This window comes from Chelmon rostratus, chromosome 16 (genome assembly GCF_017976325.1).
Source record: "Chelmon rostratus isolate fCheRos1 chromosome 16, fCheRos1.pri, whole genome shotgun sequence".
Taxonomy (NCBI): Eukaryota; Metazoa; Chordata; class Actinopteri; order Chaetodontiformes; family Chaetodontidae; genus Chelmon; species Chelmon rostratus.
In genome coordinates this window covers 16,678,673-16,699,126 of record NC_055673.1, presented here as the reverse complement: position 1 = coordinate 16,699,126, position 20,454 = coordinate 16,678,673, and positions in this window count along the sequence as shown.

Here is a 20,454-nt window from a genome sequence, read left to right as displayed (position 1 = left end):
TGTTGGCACAAAATAAATCCAGTGTTTTATTGTCTCTGGTGTAGCATGCAACATATTGATTGAATGTGGGCAGAGTGGAAGACAGGTAGGAATGATTAAAGTCACCAGAATAAGGAGGACATGCAGGCGCTGTATCTGGTGCCTGCTTGTGACTGAGTGGTTGACATCACAGGCCGTGTCAGTGTTTGCAGAGCGGGGAATATACACCGCTATCATGATAACTTGCGAGAATTTCCTCGGCAGGTAATATGGCCTCAAGCTAACAGCAAACAGCTCAATGTCCTGTCAGCAGAGTTGTACTTTAATGGTGGTGTGCCCAGAGTTACACCAACGACCATCAGCAAATACTGCCAGCTTCTCACTTCTTCCTACCACCCTCCTTTGTCCTGTCCACCTGCATCACCTGGAAACAGTCCAACAAGTTGCTAATATGGGGAGAGAGGGGGGAGATCACACTGAGTTGAAACGGTTGAGTGGCTCTGGCCAGACTGAGAAGCTGAAATCCTCGACAGGGCGCTGTGACACTGAGAAAATCCCCGGCAGGGTTTCAGTCAGCATGGTCAGCTGTCATGCTAATGCTCGACACTAAATGCCCATAATGAACGACTGACGTACTGTTTCGTGACGTCTGGTGAAACGTCCAACATCCTGGGCTGTTCCCTCAAACCAAGCCAGACACACAGGCAATAGTGGGCTCAACTTGAATTTTAAGCAGTGTGGGCCTGAAGTTTCGTCGCAAGTGAGCTGTTTAAACATTGCTGTTCCGCCGCTCAAATTGTTCTGCAGTGGCATCAGAAACAAAACTGATAAAACAGTGGAATTGCTCGGCTGTGACTGGCAGATGCATACATCTTTTATACAAACAGACTCTTTTGAACTGCATTAGACAGCTGCTTTTTGTTGCTCACACAGTGTTGCACAAAGGATATTGCAGACATTTGCCAACAACTAGAGATATACAAACAAGGAGATTTAGTAAAGATACACAGCTTGGCTCTGATTTTTTTTTCCAGCTTGACTCTACCCTGCAGAGCAAAAACAGCCTGTGATGAATAAAAAGAAGTAGCCATAAAAGCTTTTTAATTAGAGCTGCCTCAGTACTCCCCCAATTCTTTTATTAATTAAGTAGCAGTGAAGGTTGTCTGTTGGCATGGAGCATGTGGTAGGTGGGCCAGAGTCATGGGCAGCAGGGTTCTCTCTCTTGCTACTTTGCTTTTTTAAATGCTGCAAATTAGGATGGAGTCTTGCATACAGCACACACACACACACACACACACACGCACACTCTCTCTCTCTCTCTCTCTCTCTCTCTCTCACACACACACACGCACACACACACACACACACACAAAAACCCCAGTGGTGTGGATGCAGACAAATAGCCTTGAGATGATAAAATTGTAAATTGCTCCCACGGCAGAGGTAGCCAGAAGAGTTGGATGGATTTTTTTTTTCATTTCTTGGTAAGGGAGTGTTTATAACATCATTGAAAGGTTAAACTCACATCAGCACTAAAAATGGGACACCAGCCCCTAGGTAGAGTGGGTGCTTACGCTTTTAGCTATCACATGAATACAAAATGGTGAGCGAAAGTTGCAGAAATAGTGTGTACGGGTATTTAGAGGCCACACACATTCGTTCACAAAACACTTTGCATTGCAGAGGTGACAGAATCTGGCAAGGAGATCGGCTGCAACAACCATGAGCAGCGACCATGCTCTGTCACATTCCTCTCGCTCCCTTTTCTTCCCCATTCCTTGGTGCTGCTGCTGACATTTCCTCACAACAATGCTGCATCGTTGATAGCAGCAGCACCACTGAGCCATTTCTCAGAGATGACGATCCGCATGAATGTCAAAATGGAACGTTTCACCTCAGGCTGATGCCCTGTACTTAACGAGGACCTTCCACCAGCAGCCAGTGACATGGAATGATCTGTATGTGGGCGTGCAAAAACACAAATGCTTGTGAAGCGAAGAGGCAGGGCTGAGACAAAATGCAAGAAGATTTGAGGCGTGTGGAGTCCAGCGTCGAAGGCTGATAAACATCTGATTCATTGACGTGCGCGCGTGTGTGATTCCTCTTCTCTCTTGATCTCAACACTGAGAGATACCACAGCTCTTCTGTGCAAGAGCATTCGTCTGTTTCATCGACCCTCCGCGAATCCCAGTTGACACGGCCCTGTGTATGTTTATGTATGTGGGTGCACGCATGCGTCTGTTTGTGTGAATTCCCTACATGTGAGCCGGGATCCATGGTGATGGATTAGGGCTGGAACTAATTTGCTCGTCCACCTGTGAAATGAGAACCAGGGGAGAGGGGACAGGCAGAGGAGGGCCCCATCACACTTGCATCAGGCTTCCTCCAGACACAACCTGACACTTTATGGTTTGGTGGTACACACACACACACACATATACTCACTATAGCACCCCCTCCACATTCTCCCAACTTTTTCTTAGAAGCCTCTGCACAAAATATACCTGACAGCTGCACAAATCTGAGAGTCGCTTGTGGTGCGAGACACGTCTGACTACATCGTCTAAAAGGGAGGCCATGAATGAGGTGAGCACACACAAAAAAATAATAAAGCAGCACAGCCAATACCTCTGTTGAGAGCGCTTCAAAGTTCAAGAAAGAAATATATCTCAGCAGTATCATTTACGGTGACTTCTTAGCTGCTTCTTAGAAGTGAAACACTTTGTATTCTGCTGTATCTTTGTGTGAAGTACTTTGCATTGCAAATGTGTATAATTGGTACACAGAGCATATAAATAAGGTTTAGCTTTAATGCTCAACAGTAAATTATGTTGCGCTCATTGGTTGAGTCACACATCATTCCATCAAATTTAGGAAGCTGCACGAGGTAGTTGTTCCAAATTAACCCAGATTAATTTGATCTGAACTGATTCATCAATTAATCAATCAGTAGAAGAAAATATCAATCAATGGACAAATATTTTGTTACGAATAATGTAAGAAATCTATCTATATCGAACCTTTGCTAGTTCAAGCATGTGATTTGCTGCTGCTTCCTGCAACGTGTCATTGTGAATGAATTTCTTTGGGATTTTGCCTGGTTTGACAACACAAGGCATTTGAAGACAAAACCTTAAACAATTTTTGCAATTTTATGACATTTTATAGACTGAATGATTCATGATTTATTGAACAAAGCTAATGCAGGAATTCCACCTGCACGACTGCTTCACATTCTGGCTAAGATCACAGTCATTCCAGACAATGCTTGTGATCCACCAGAAGCGGCTCTCCAGTCTGCTCTGCAGAGAATACGTGCCTAGTCTATTTTTGCTGGAAGCTGCATCAAACCTCACAGAGCAGATTCAGCAACAAAATCGAGTAGGCAAAGCGCTCTGCTTCTGAGACGCTCTTGGTGGGGTATGAAGCTGTGCAGAGGAAGAAAGAAAACCATGATGTGGCCATACCTGATGGACTCTCCTGAGCCATGCTACAGGCCCCTGAAGTTGTCCTTGGCACTGTGCTGCTTTGAGCTGCTTCAGCATGCTAACATGCTCACAATGACAATGCTAACATGCTGATGTTTAGCAGGTATAATGCTTGCCCTGTTCACTATTTTAGTTGTATGTTAGCATGCTAGCATTTATGAAGCATCAATAAAAACAAAGTACAGCTGAGGCTGATTGGAACTGCATTAGTTTTGTGAGTACTTGGTTATAATTAGTTAATTATTTACTGAGTTGCCAACCAAAGTTGTTACAATACATTGTCTGGGAGTTTTGTGAGAGAAGTACGCTTCATGTACTATTCACTATTTTCTTACCAGTTGGTGAGAAACAGCAAACGCACAGCAAAGTTGTGTACATTTGAATTAGAGTATATGATCTGTACAAACCCATGTAACAACTTGCAGAAGGCAACAGCAGGCCTGAATAAAATTGCAGATTTAATGCTCATTATTTCACCTGCATGCAAAGCATGGTGAGTCGGGAGATTGCGACTGACTTCACCTCTAAGCAAGCTCATAAACACCTGACTTCCTGTTTTCTTTCATCATTCAAAAAAGGCTTCACTCATGTGCTTATTAGAAAGACTAGCTTGAGGCAGCGCCAGCTTTTAGTTTTCTATGATTACTCTTTTAAAGTAGAGAAGGATGTCTGAAGCAGGTTGTGCCGAGTCCATCTGTTAGCTGTCAGGTATGTGTGTGAATGTGCGTGTGTGCGCTGTATCCACAATATGCGTGCACCCCTTGCAGATGTCCAAAAGCTACTTAAGGGCGATAATTTCCCTCTGATTACTCTAATGCGCAACAGTGCTGCCGTCCTGTCTGTGATTTCTCCATTACTTGGCAGGACCACACACACCCTCCATATGCTCGCTGACTGTCAGGCGAACAGACACGCACTTATCACTGTGAATGCAAGCTATGAAGAGATGAAAAGGGAATTGAGTAGGCGGGGGGTGGGGGGGGGTGGGGGGGGGGGGGTGAGAAGAGCAAGAAAATTGTCTCCACTTTGTAATTTGTGCATACTTTATCGAATTCTCCCATGACAGTGCTCGACATTCTTCACTGTGCCTCATTGTGTTTCGAGTTGCAAAACCAGGCTGATAAACAAGGGTGGCAAATTACACAGTCAGAAACTTTTGAAACAATTGGAGTCTGGGATGAGCTGGGGGGGAATTAATAAATCATATTTGTTCATACATTAGTAAGGAGGGGAGCTGATGAGGTAGGGGTGGGCTGAGCCCAACGTCGTTGACAGATCTCGAACATCAATATTTAAACAGTGTAAACAGATATGATGCACCCTCACACTGGCTTCAGACTATATTATTTGTGTGTGTGTGTGTGTGTGTGTGTGTGTGTGTGTATGCAAGTATGTTTGAACAAGTATGTGCAGAGGCATGTATGAATTTGAGTGTGCGCTCGAGCAAAAATGCAAATTTAAGGGAGCTCTCTTTTTCTGCATTTCAAGTACAGACATTTAATTTGTGATCAAACACTGATCTAATCAGCAAGTGATAAGATGTTAAAATATATATATATATTTCAAAGCTAAGCTCATCTAAGCCTTTCAAGACTAATGGTACACAGCAAACATTAAGAGGAACATTTTGGCTGACCACATTAAAAAGCTTTGGAATCACTTGATCATATATTTTATGAGAAGATTTATGGAGTGATATGAAAGTTGAAACAGACTTTGTCTATCAGCCATGTGTGATCATTGAGAGGCAGCGCCATCCTACTTTCAGAAGTTGGCAGTCCAGCTGACTTCCAGCTGAATGGCAGCACAGTTGGCTGTGTACTGCAGCTGGAAAGCCAAATAGAAGCCCACTGCCAGATGTGGTTAGTGTTCGGGAATATAGACTTGGGCCATTTCGGAAAGACAATCAACTGCAGTTAGCACCACTTGGGTTAACTCTGCTAACTTGTTAACAGAATCTCATGATTTGGGTGTAGGATGAGAGGGGGGGTCAGGATCGGTACTTGTGTGGGTAAAAGACCGCTAATTAGTCTGCTAAGTCTATGAGGCAACCGATATTGTTCCTCCAATATTGTTACACTGAAGCTTTGGTATCCAGCAGCTGTGGCTGGAGCATCTTTGCATCTTGTCATTGATAACACAAGGCATACATAAATGACAGTCTTGGCAGGCATGAGATATGCGGAAATAAATGCAAATTCTGTAAAACAGGGAAAAAGAAGTAGATGAGTCCTACTGTAGCATATCATTTAGCCTGGGTGTCCAGGTGCCATGAACGCTTTTGTATAAGCTAATGAATTCTCTTTGATCCCTTGAGCAACAGGATTCTTTCTACAATATCCTGTTCAAATTCATAATGAACAATTGATTTAACTAAGATAACATTTGCAGCTCCAGGGGCTCTTCAATATGTGTTAATAGTAAAAAAAAAAAAAGCTTTCATGCACTCCCGTAAGAGACTTCGTGCTTGCCTGTCTCTCGGTGGTGCTGAGCTCACCTGAAGTTAGACTGTGGCAGAGGAATAAAAGCCCTGCAGTCAGAGTTTCTTTTGCTCCCTAATAGTGCTTCTGTGACAGAGATGAGTGGCAGTGAGCAATAACCAGCAGGTCAATAAGAATTAAGGCTGGAAAGAAAGAGAGAAAGTGTGGGTACAGAGCCTAAGTCTAAAAAAAGGAATTGGCTGATAGAGGAGGGGCTGCGCACTGAGCGTTTCAGTTTTAGTCCATCAAAAATAACTGTCCACTGTCGCTTAACAATTGCTGTTTGGTTGTTTCTCTGTGACTCTGAGAGCATCATGACTCAGGCTATTCTTCCTTTTCTTACCAGCAGAATCAACCGGCTACTGCTGCATTTCATTCTGCCTGCGACATGGCCCCCAGAGCTGATCATGGCCATTCCAGAGGATGCTTGCGATTCTACCAGAAGGGCCGCAGTGCGTTTCAAGTGTCCCAAAAGCGGCTCTCTACTCTGCTCCGCTTAAAATACACACCTAGTCTACTTTTGATGGAAGCTGCATTAACTTGCCCAGAACAGATCAAGCTGGGAAGCATCCATCATTTTTTTTTTTTCGCCTCAACAGCTGCGTTCCAGTGGAAACCATGTTCACGCGTCAGGAGCAGCGGCGGGTGGGGCCGCAGTCTCAACGGGAATGCATCCGCTGAGGCAGTCATCATATCGAAGTGGCCGTGGTTTCATCCAAACTGGGTTGGAAAAACAATGAACAGATAGAAAATATACAAAAAAGAAACATACTCCACTTACCCACAGTAGTAACAAACATATAGGAAAAAAGTCACCAATATCTGAGCTAGCCAACAAAATCAGGCAGGCAAAACACTGCTTCTGAAACGCCCCCAGTCAGATCTTAGAGCAGAGCCAAACACAGCCTTCATGGTGGAATCACACCATTAGAAGGACAGACGCACACTCTGATTGTCTACCTTCACTTCGCAATTCAGTTCAAATAACTCCACTGATTGTTTAATCATAGCTTAGCAACTAGCCACAGCAGGCCTGTCAAGCATCGGCTTTCTCCACTTGCCAGAACGGTGTGCAAGGGGCTGTGATAAGACTAATTAGTGTTTGGAGGGTGGTGTCGTTTTTCATCACCTTTCCAAAACCAAAAGCACAAATTCCAGGAAAATCAGGGAATTGAAACTGGGTAAACTGTGTGTTTATCTGCGCTGCGCTATGATACTCACTGTGTAGGCCTACAGTAATAACCTGCCATTGATTTAAAAAGCAAGGGACACGCCCTTAGCTTACTATAGCTAAAGACAACTGAATACAGCACAAGACAAGATATTTAATGTTTATTTAATTTGACTTCTTTAATTTAAATAATTTACATGTTTTTTATAAATATACACATGTTTCCAAAAGAGTTGGGACAGAGCATGTTAACCGCTGTGTAACATTGTCACAAGATAATATGATAAGATAACATGATAATAATATGATGGATATGCACTTGAGATCTGAGGACAATAATTACTGAAGTATTGAAAGTGAATCTCAGGCCAAGTGAGCCGCATTTCAGGATGCTGTTGATATGTGGAGTTGTGCTTTGCATAGTAGAGTCTTCACTTAAACTCACTCCATCCTCGCTTGTGAACATGTGAGCTTTTCAAGGATGTCCCTTTCTTACCAAAATCACAATACTATCACCTGCTACCAATGAACCTGTTCACCTGTGGAATATTTCAAAAACTATATGAAATCTGTTATGTGCAAGAATGAAAAGTTTGACTTGTGGAACAGTCTCTCAGCGAGGCCAAACACACACTACACATCGATCCAGTCATCAAAGACTCCTCTCCTACATCTCTGTCTCTTCGTGACCTTGTGAATTAATTATTCACATTGTATGAATGTAGCCCCGCTGGAACATTTTCCTTCATTAATTCCAATATGTACTGTGCTGTGGGCCTGACAAGTCATTTACACTCACTCACTACTGAAACTACATTGTTTCTTTCTGCGGCTTATCCTCTGCATTGTGGCTTTTTCCCTTGCCATTTTTTATGCCACTCTGCACCTTTTCTTCTGTGTCTGTTCTTTTCGGGGCTGACGAAGCATCACCTTTTTCACAACTTTATACCATTAATTTCAGTACCTCCTGTTCTTCACACACTCTCGTTTCTTCTTGAATTGCCATTTTCCCATTTTTTGTGAGTGCCATCTATCAGTTCATCGCAAAAAAAGAGGACAAAAGTCTCTCAAATGCTTTATGATTCTAGGAATGTTTTAAGTGTCCATTACTTTTAGATGACCGGTGGACCAGTTGCCAAATTCCCATCGCTTGTGTCTTACTCAGCTAAAACCTTATCTTCACTCAGGATTATTTTCCCTCAGGCTGAAGTGCCCTCAATATCAGAGAAAGCTAAGTGAGTATAGTTCTGAGTGCTCACCCAAAACCCAAAAACCTGAATACCCTAAGCTCACAGTGAAATCATTAACAATTTCAGGCTCAGCAAACCAAGCAATCGCAGCATTTACAGAACATTTATAGGGGTGACACAAAGTTCCCCAGGCATTTCAATAAAGTTTTCAGTATTTTCTCACAGCCATCAGGGGGTTCAATGTATAATTAATGCTATTTTTTCACCCTTTTTAAACTTACACATTACCACATTGCAGAATGCATATTCACGATGCATCACCTGCTGAGACTGAGGTTAGCAGCGAACATGAAGCCTGTATCCATTAGCTGAAAGACAATTTATCAGCTGATGATAGTGTATCTGCATATCATTTTTCCGAAGATTTCTCATGTAAATGTTAGGTCAGGGTGAACTGTGCAACTGCCATGCAAATGATGGTTCAGATTATGCATTTAACCTCTCAAAGCTCGTGCATTTTAATGTATAGAGGCAAGTAATAAATTAGACCAACTGAAAAAAATGAAGTTCTGCTTCCTATTCAGCCAGTGGAAATCTTTCAAAATCATGTACTTCTATCATGATACACCAATTTTAGCTTTACACATTCTGGCAATGAAGACTGTGGCATTCTACTGCCAAGTTTTCCTTTATACCAATACAGGGTTTGAGCCAGAGTGCACCACTGCAACAATGACCGTTTCAAGATCAAATGTTGAGACTACAATCCCTCCACCCCATTTGTTCCCCATGAAATCAAGGGCAGGGTCCTGCTGTTAACAGGCCTCTCATTTTTAGTTTTTATTAGCTGTAGCAACATTGATTTTCTGAGTTAGCCAAAGTACAAAATGAAAATCTTGGCTATTATCTGATAAACGTGCTTTTTACAAGTCACTCTATGCTCGGTTTGTTTGAGAAAGGTCATCACTCTGTACCATTTTGATATTTCAAAAGTTAGAGTAGACTGTGTCTTTTTGCTGTTCAAAACCACCAACAGACTGATGATTCTCTCACTCAATGAATGACTGTTAGCTGACTGAACATCATTTTGCCCATGCTTTGTAGATAGATAGCAGTTGAGAACTGTGATGTATTAAACACAGAGTTTTGGATCATTTTAAACTTGGCTGTGCTGCATTTCCAGACTACAGAAAGTATGCTGGGATATATCCTTTGTTCTGATGGTCACCTGTTAAAAAACGTTAAGCCATCTGCAATGTTTTGTAGCACTGAGTACACTGCAGAAAAATTGGCGACCAGGATGGGATGATTGGGCAACGGAAAATGTCTGTCATAGGGTCCATAAGGGAGTTCGCTCTGTAGACAGAGTCGTTGTCAGTGTATGTTGAATGTTAAGAGCAGTTTTTTTGGAGGCCAACAACATCAATGACTGGAAGTGACTACATATTGACTGCCAAGGAATCTGGTGCATCTGCACAAGACTAATGATAAGTCTTAAACCACTATTTTGAAGACGAATGTTGAGTCTAAGCCCTTGCTTATTGTGGAGAGGTTCCATTTTAATAATTGGGATGCAAAGTCTGAGAAGTCTGTGACATTTTAAAGATGCAAAGTCGCACAACTGTTGGAAAACAGGCCATATTAAAAGGCTTGCAAAGGAAAAGTGGCTGCTGCTCAGACACAAAGCAAAAGTAAGCGGCAGGCTGAATAAAACAAAGTGTGTGGCGGCAGAAGAGATTGTGTTTCCACTAGCAATCTGCATAGGAGATAAACAATTGTACAGAGCAAACTTTGTGGTTGATGGCAAAGAAATTGAACTGGAAATTGACGCTGAAGCTGCAGTGAGCATAATTACAGAAGAGTTGTTTCAGCCCACATTCCCAGAACAGCCACTGGATGTTGCTGAAGTCACACTGAAAACTTAACAGAGGGGAGGTCTTACCTGTGTTCGGAAAGTTTGAAGCTATTGTCGGCTTTGGAAAGCACAGGAAGCAGCGACCCGTGATGGTGATTAAAGGAACAGGCACATCATTGCACGGCAGAAACTGGCTGCAAAAGCTCACCCTGAATTGGAAAGAAAAAAAAAAACATGCCAGTGAAATTTCCCAATTATAAGAAATAAAACATGTCAGTGATATGTCTCAACTGAAACCAGTGTGAGATGTGCTGGAGATGCACTCTGAGATTATTTAAGATGCCATTTTCCCTTTTTTTGTGAGTGCCATCTATCAGTCCACCACAAAAAAAGTGGACACTCAGCATGATGTCAAAACAACACTTTTGGTGAAGTGCAAGGTCCGCCCAAAGTTTTACAAAAGCCAGCCACTGCCATTTGCCATGGAGACACAAGCGGCTGCTGAATTGGACTGGTCAGAGAAGGCCAACGTAATCACACCAGTCCAATACAGTAAGTGGGCAAAGAAAAAAAAAAAAAAAAAGACTTACAAACTTACAGTAAATCAGACTACAGATATGTACCCCTTTCGTCAAACTGAACAGCTGATAGTCACGCTAAGTGGGGAAACAGTGTTCTCAAAGGTTGACCTTGTCTGAGGGTACCAGCAGGTACTTCTTGATGATAAGTCAAACAAGCTGCTGACCATCAACACACACAAGGGGTTATTTGTCTACAACAGATGATGGGTTTTTGCGTTCGGCACCTTCCATATTCTAAAGAATTACGGAAAACCTTATGAAAATTGTTGATGTTGTGGTTTATCTGGATGGTATGCTCATGACAGGTGGGACTGAACAGGAAAAACTGCAGAAAATACAGAATGTGCAACAGATGCTGCTAACCCTAACCCTCAAACAAAGTCAAAGCAATCCAAGATGCGCCCAAAATTCTCAGATCGAGAGAGAGGGATTAGCTTTGAAGTGAGGAAGCTTCACCAGTCCTCGAGGAGGAAGAAAATTCAAACTTGTGACAGACCATAAGCCCCTGCCAACACTATTTCGAGGACATAAAAGTTTGCCCACCACGGTTGTAGCCAGATCCAAAGGTTGGCAATCATTCTCCCTGTTTGTGACTATCATATTGAGTACTGTGCCTCAGAGAAACATGGTAATACAGATGGCCTTTCGAGAGTTCCCTTCCCAAACACAAGTAATGCAGGGACCACAGCCATAGCAGAGAGCATTCATGCACCATTAACTAAACATTTTGAACAGGCTCCACTGAACGCTGACCAAGTGGCACATGCGTCACGCACAGACAGTGTGCTGTCCAAAGTTTGTCATGGACGGATGGCCAGGGGATGTGGAGAAGAGTATAAAAGTCTTCCACGCGTGCAGATGTGACCTGTCAGTTGAGTTATGATGTGTCCTTTGGGGCACCAGGGTAGTGAATACCTGAGAAATGGAGGATAACTGTGTTGAAGGAACTGCATTCTTGTCATCAGGAGATTGTAAAGATGAAGGCCTTTGCACGCAAGTACACATGGTGGACTAAAGTTGATGCCGATTTTGAGCAGGTTTGCAGAGCATGTGGATTGTGTCATGTGGAGCAGAGGATACCTTGCCAGGTACCATTAACATTCATGGGAGTTTCTGCGCCAGAGCTGGAAAAGACAACACATAGACTTTCGCCAAGTGGTTGGAGGTGTTCTAAGTGTCCAGCATCACTTTGCAAACTACTGTCACAAGACTAAGAAGGTTGTTTGAAGCATATGGTCTTTGGTAGAACATTGGCACAGACAATGGCACACATTCACAACAAAGTAGTTCAAAATGTTCAAGTAGTACAAGTGCTCCGGTCACCCTGTCATGAAGGGCCTGGCAGAAAGTTTTGTGCAAACATTCAAAAGTGGGAAGAGAAGGATTACATACACTGCACTGGAAATGTAGGACAAATTCACCCTCTTTTTGATGCAGTTTAATTCTACTCCAAATTGCACAACAGGTCAATCACCTGCCAAGATTTTATCCCCTAAGACACAATGCAAGTGTTTGTAGGAAGAAGTTCAGGCTTTTCTCTGTGGATGAATCAGTGTATTTGCAAAATACCTGTGGGGGAAGAAATAAATTGATTCCTGGGGTGATAGTGGAGCAAACAAGCGTCATACAAGGTCCACTGACATCACTTACAGGAGACATGGGGATCAGTTAAGATTCAGAGTCACGGGCGATGGAGTTGAGCAGGATACTGAACGTTCACAACACTAACACCCGTTCAACCTGGTGCACGCCAAGAGAACATGTCAACATGTACTGATCCAGCGTATGCCAGCAGTGCCGAGGTGTCAGCTGCAGTTAAGGATCCACAGCGATCGTCCAGAGCAAGGAAAACCACCGAAGCAATATGACCCTTGAACATCATTTAAAAAAAAATAAAAAAAACTGGAGGTTTAATAAGTTATGCTTGTCCTGCCAGTCTGTGAAATTCTGCATCAAGTTTGCAAACATTAGTTTAGCAGCCAACAAGTGGACTGGGAACTGTCAACAGGATCATTATAATAATATCTGATATCTTCAGCTTTATTTTTCAGAAACAACCTTCCAGCTTTTCATTATTACCACAAGAAGACAATTACATAGCAGTCACCACTAAATATAATGCTGCTATTTAATGTTATGATAAGAATCGTGACAATGCAATTTCTATGCACCACATTTATGTAGGTATTATCACTAAATCTGAGCTATAGTTATTTGGTCATTCTGGATTTAGAAGAATTAGGTAATTTTATATTACCAAATCATTTCAATAATATTTTATAGCACTCATCAGGTGCACAGAATTGTTGTTTGCTCTCTTTAACCACAGCATACACAGTGATGGGTTAATTTGAACACCTCTCATACAGTACAGCCAATCTTCTCCAAGATGCACGGAAGATATTCATGGTGAAGTGCTTGGACATACATATGCAAATACACCTTTTCTCCCACATACAGAAGCTTACACACATACTCAGACCCACAGATGACGGGCTATTTGCAAGACTGGCTAAGAAACATACGGAACTGAAAAAACGGGGTCTATTAGTGTACTCTTTGTAAAGGATATCAGAAATAGAAAGGGGAATTAGGCCTAGGCCTTGCTACTGACAGAGCATTAGAATAATCCCTGCTACTTAGGACAACAGTCAGATACTAAATACACCAAATCCACTTCCCCCGCTCACAGAGCAAAGGCAAACTAATGAACGAGGCGCCTTTGCATATTCACCATTATAATTGAAGTCAGACAGAGACCATTTATTTTTATGAAGCACTATAAAGCACTGCAGCAACATCCGCGTGCCTTGACAAACAAATACGTAAAGGCGAACAACACTGGGAGGGACACACATAAGCATGCACATCCCCATGCTCTTCTTTTTATTAAAGCTTCAGTCCTACCCTTTGAATCCTGACGAGGCTGAGGACATTCATTTTCTGAGTTATTAAACTCAAAAGATAATGCTGGAGCTAGAGGAAAACAAGCAACATGGGAGAGAGACAGAGAGAGAGATGTAAATGCAGCTATGAGAATGAAAGTCAGAGACACAGATGGAAAAAAATAGATGAAGCTAAATGCCCCATCAGCGATGATGGTCACCATAACCAAGCGTGAGTGTCAGGCTTAATTTCTTATAACCTCCCTGCCATTTAATTGCACACATTTCATTATAATCGGCAGTCAATATCTACCTTTGGTGGGTAGTTACAATCTATTTGCTGAGATCAAGAGGTCATCGAGAAATCCCCACACTGACCTTCCACTCGAGGATATGAATATGTGCCAAAGTGCCTAGAGAATGAAGCAAGGTCATAAAGGCAGAAATTGAATGTCAAAGTCAGGTAACTGGCAATATTGATACACTGCTTCATGGTTCTATCAATATCGTCATGTGTAATTGGTGTAACCTGATGGACTGCATGCCAGTTAGAGGGTTTGCTGGCACTATATTATCTTTTAGTAAAGTGCTGTTAATGATCTGCGATGGACAAAGTGTCTATGGTCAGGAGAGGAATTATGACAGGAAACAGCAGGGAAATGGGAACCTCACTGCTTCATTCAGTCAATGCTGATTAACTGTGAGAGGCCCCTGCTGCTTCTTGCGGTCTTGTTCTGCAGCAAATTTTTAAGCAGAGAAACAAAGGGCATGCCATGTATTTGATGTTCGCGTACTGAACCATGGAAGTCTTTTTCTTTCAACCCCCCAAAGACACCATATTTCTAACCTTTCACTCATACACTCAATCATGCTTTGTGCCCGGATTTAAGCTTCTGATTTAGGACCAATATGCACAATTCAGGAGGATCTATTGACAGAAAATGGCGGAAATAGAATAGAATATTTCAAAGTATGTTTTATAATTAGTGTGTAATCATCTGAACATAAGAACCATCGTGTTTTCACTACCTTAGAATGAGCTCTTTATATCTACAGAGGGAATGGGTCTTCTTCCATGGACAAACCAAGCACTGGCCCTGGGGAGGGCCATTTGCGTTTTCCACTAGTTTCGCAGCCACCGTAGTTTTACCCACATGCTTGGAAAAAGAGGGGTGAGGCCAGAGGTCTGCAGTTCTTTGACATTTGCCACCTCACTGCCAGATGCCATTAAATCCTACATACTGGTCATTTAAATATACATTTAAATAGATATTAAATCAGGGATTCATTTACATCTGACATGATAGACAGAAAGAAAGGAAGAGAAAAAAGAAAGATAGAAGGCACACATAAAGCCTGTCTGTCTTTGAGGTCATACACTCTTTTATTTGTGGAAGTTATCAAAATAAAGGCTATTATTATTATTATTATTATTGTTGTTGTTGTTGTTGTTGTTGTTGTTGTTGTTATTATTATTATTATTATTATCAAGAAAAAGTGTTTTCATTGTTGCAGTTTCTCAAATGCCACTTTTTTTTCCCTTTTTTTCAGTATAATTGTAAATTGAACATCTCTTTGGTCAAACAAAACAGCAGCGTGAAGATGGCAACTTGGGGTGCGGTAACTTGTTGTGGGCATTTATATTGACCGAATAATTTATAGATTCATCGCACAAGAATGAACTTCTATGTTCAATCAACAGCCTACTTGATAATAAAAAAAATAGATATACACAGCACCAACATTTGTTTCCCACAATGGATCACACACTCATGGTGTACTATACGTACCTGCTAACACACACACACACATATGGAGTTGTTCTTTTATAATGGCCTCGTGTCAGCATATAACGGATGTCTCCTAACAGTCCCATTTATTCCCATCTCCAGCTAGCCTATGCCTGTCCAAACAACAGCATGAAACAAAGGATGGAAAACAACGGAGGGGAGACAAACACATCAATCTGCCACCAAACCACACACACACAATCCCATCAAACACACACATATGCACCGCACTGATAGATAGCCTAATAGAGAGAATGGAGACACAGTTAATGAGGATTTTAACTAGTACATAGTCATGGATTGATATGTGTGAAGGATATGGAATAACAACTGGAAAAAAGAAAAAAAGAAATGTCAGCCACTTTTCACAAACAACAACCTGAGGACAGCCTACAATCAGGGCACGTAAGAACATACCCAAATAGAAAGTGAAACACACACACACACACACACACACACACACACACACACACACACACACACACACACACACACAGCTGCTGCTTCTGTGTACCAAAATCGTTCCATTTTCAGTCTTTCTTTCTGGAGGGCGAGGGGGAAGAAGCGAGAGCGTAAGAAAGCAGAGCACAGATCAATCAGCTGTCAGAGCGCTGTGTCTCAGAGGTAGGGCGGGTCCTCGGAGATGAAGTAAGTCTGATACAGGGAGAGGATCTTTGATTGGAGCCCCGGCTTAATGGGGCTCCGCAGTGAGAGTGGAATGGGCTGCGGCGTCGCTCTAGCCTCGGGGATCACAGCGCTGGATATTTGATCGAGGCACACCGCCGTTTTATCTGCGCACGCTCACCTGCGTGTTTCAGCGAGGGAACGGAGAAATCAGCCTCCTCCCAAAACACACAAACACATTCTCCCTTGCTCTCACCAACTGTAGCTGCACTGAAGCACATGAGCCGCAGCAAAAATGTAAATGAGCTACGTTTATTCATATTTGTTTGTCATCGCACTTAATATTGTTCCTCTGCTGTGGTCTCTCCATCTCACACAAATGTGTATTGTTATTTTCATCCCCGCATTAAGTATTGCACAAACAAACCCACTGTTTCCTTAGTAAGCTGTTGAACACTGCAACAGAATTTAAACACAAGAAACCCCAAACAAACAGCAGTGGAACAAATAAAACTCAAATGCAGACACACATTTATGTATTAAACTATTACAACAACAATGCAGCCCGCTAACGTGAATAAGCTTGTGCTAAACCCTGCCCGGTGCCTGTGTGGCAGCCATTGATTAAAGGCCCTTGTTAGCATGTACGGCCCCTCATATGTTTCTGTTGTGTCATTGATAAGGGCTTTGTGTTCACACCCGCTGAAGGGAGTCGGCTAATTAAAAACCAGTGACAGCCAGATTCAAGGAACAAAGGCATCGGTCCCACTGTCGCAGATTTGCATACGCATTAATTGTTGTTCTTCTTTTCATCTTGAAGTTTGTACAGTAGGGCTTACACACTCAAGGAGTGAATGGAAGTTTCTTCAGCAAGCTGGCTTTATTACAGCTGTGGGAATCTGCTTTAACTCTTTCCTGCTCGCTTCAACCACATTATAGTGATTCCATACAGTTGGAAATACTATATTAGCTCAACTATTAGAGCTACTTTATAAGCAATCTATTAAGGAGTAAAATATTACTTAATACTTGGAATAAGTTGCATCTATGCCATTTTTTGTGTTAACAAGTGTGCCACTTTATCTCTAAATGTATAATAATATGTGCTTTCTAAAAGGAAGGACACTCCTGACACTTTATGGGGCTGAAATGATTACTCAAGAAACTTAAGTCACTAGAATAATAAAATTCTACACAGCAGTTGAGCCCGCAAACAATGATTGCTGTTAACAGTCACAATTTTTACATTTCAAGTCAGTTTGGGACTTCAATAATCGCAACTGAATAGCCAACTAGTGGTGACAACATGCTGACTGTACCTAGCATGATGCTGAGTGTGACCAGAGGTTCAAGAGACCTCTAACATTCAACCAGTAGAGGCCAGTGCAGCTTTGTTTTCCTCCATCCAAAATGGACTCTTTAAAGGTATACTGTGTACACGAGCACGCTCATCTAATGCGAGGCATGCTCTGCTGGCAGCGGTAGGTTATTTGATCTATCAGTCAGTGGAATGACTTGAAACCGCCTACAGGAATGTGTATCACATCACCTGCGTGCTGGTGCATTTATATGGGCACGAAAGAGAATAAGATACAAATGAAATAAGGACTCACTCATTCAGACATTGCCCCATTGTGCCACTTGTGGTCAAAACATGTATCTTAAAAGTACTCTAATCGCTTGCTTTTAGGATTAGAGAACTTTGCAATGAGAAATGAAGCTGGGAATCGGTGAGGCAGGAGGAAAATATAGGTTTTGAAAACGAGAAATCTCAGTATTTGGTGGAGTAATTTTTGATTTACTCACGTTAATTAACAACCTAATCAACCTTTACATATATTTTTAGGCCATTTTTTTCTATGGGGCAGTAAAAACTTTACTTACTGCCTCTTTAATAGTCAGTATTTAGGGAAATAAGACATAATGTTGCATAAAACAGTCATCTGGTTTTAATGTGACAGGCAGGTACCTTGCTGTAGAGACATATGCTTGCCACTCTAATTAAACCATATGCAGCCGGGCATGATTTTGTGCAGCAGAGCACCTTAGTGTGCAGCCAAGCGTTAGCACAGAGGGGACTTAGGCAGGTTACAGGGGTGAAAGAGCCATTTTCCTCCCTCCCATTCCCTCCCTCTCCCTCTGCCAAACAGGGAGGCCACTTACTGGAAGATCCTGAGCCATCAGCAGAAACTCACATCGTGGGCGCACGTTCTGTCGTGGCAGTTGAACACTCACACTTCCCAAAGCACACTTTTTCATTTATACACCTCTGTGTGTAACTGAGTCTAGGAACAGAGTTCTGGCACCACGCTTATCTTCTTATCTTCCCATCTTTCTACCTCTGAGCATTCTGCTCTACAACTTCAACTGCTGATGTAATTAGCAGCGGGTAGCACCAAAGATTACATCAAGCAGGGACACATGTTGCTCAGCAAAGAGGAAGAGAGTGTAGTAGAAGGACTGGGAGTCTGTGGTTTGTACTCTTTTTTTTAATTTTTCATCAGAAATCAGCAGTGAAGTGCAACATGCTGAGCAGAAAAATGCACTCTACTCATCTCAACCACCTCTTGCAAGACAGCAGCAATGAAAGAAATGGAACCCCCGCTAAAAGGACCGCTACTAATTCCAGATGAATCACACAAATGGCTGACTGTACTGCATATAACACAATCTGAAGATTCAATACTGTCACAGATCAGCCTCAGACAAAGAAGTACTCGTGCAAACCGTCTAGTTTCCAGTCACAGTTCTATTTCTGTTGGAATTTCAAATGCATTTTAAAAATTAAAACTACAATGCTTCTTTTGCCAGACCCACTTGAACAATGTAGATGATGCACGCAGTTGCCATGCCCCAGTAAACAGGCTCTGTTTGATGAGGAAATTGGCAAGGGCTGATGGGACAGGGAAGGCGGTATTAAATTCTATTATTAATATGCATTTAAATGTGTACGAATTCAAGAATGAACTGGTCAAATCTTATTCAGGAAAAAAATGAATAAAATGCTAATTCACAAGTATAATTTCATACTTCTTTTCCATAAAATCTGTTTATGTTTGTTGCTGGATCTGGCAAATTGTGGTACATGTCAACTGTCTACATCCACCCCAGGCCAACAGTGGGCTCCAGAAATGACATGTTTAGCTGTCTATTCCACATTAGGAATAAGAATACTGAGGAAAAAATGTACAAAAAATGTATGAACTGCTGTTCAAACACTGCTGCTGGTATGGCAAATTTTAACTTTAAACATGTTTTGTTTGCAAAGGTTTGAGGAACAAATGGACAGACGCTGCCTAAAGCCACTTTTAAAGAATAGCATCACTAAATTTCCTTTTTCCTTTCCATTGTCCCTAGTTGTACCTGCACACACGCATTCTCCTCCTCTGAAGTGACGCTATTTGCTGACATTCATTCATGTAGAAAAAAAAAACAGACTTGGAAATTGCCTGGATGAGATAATCCATCACAGTAAACATGAAGACCTAATTTACTTTTGCCAAGGTTTGTGTCTGCTTTATCATTATTCTATTGTGCCTCTGTTGAGTATGTTCCTATCACTCTGTACAATACATTGTTCTTTGTTCCTGTCAATCACCCGAAACCTACAGCCTCCTCAAAGACATAATATATTGGATCACTGTAGAGGCTTGGTCACATTAGTGTTTTGAATTTACAATGACTTAATTTGCAAAGAGAACAGTGAATTTCAAGCTTGTGTGCATCATGTGAATTTTCCACATGACAAAAAGTGATTAATGTATTGTTACTCATGGCAAAATACAAAGTTATTGTAAAAGAAGTAATTGTTTGCATGCAATCTGCGATTATGATTATTCCAGATTCATCAAATAAATGCACTTATAAGTATGAAGTACAAATATTCACGATGCAGAATGGACCCTGTCAGGCTTATATTCTGATGTGCTGTTACTACTGATCTGTTTCATTGTTGCATTTTAATGCAGTCACTGGGCAAAGGAGAGGAAACTCTAACAACTTGTTTTGCGCTTTTTTAATTAAAAATAATGCATCATACTTCATGAAGTGGTCATATATTTTGTGCATTGAATAGCATAGGCCACGAACACAGGTGTGTTCACTGATGTTACCTCTTCTCATGGCAGTGAGTACAAACTACATTTAACTTACATCTCCAGTCAAAAATCAGGTCTGACCACACAGCTTGATGACAGCATATCTCTGCCTGACTTACACCTGACTAGAGGGCTAATCAACCAAAGTAAGCGTACAAGAGTAACTAGTAACGATAGCTGCCAAATAAATGTAGTGGAGTTAAAACTACAATATTTCCCTCTGGAATGCAGTGGAAGTAGAAATATACACTTGCATAGCATGAAGAAATGTGATTTAAGTGCCTCAAAAATGCACTTGAGCACATGTACTTAGT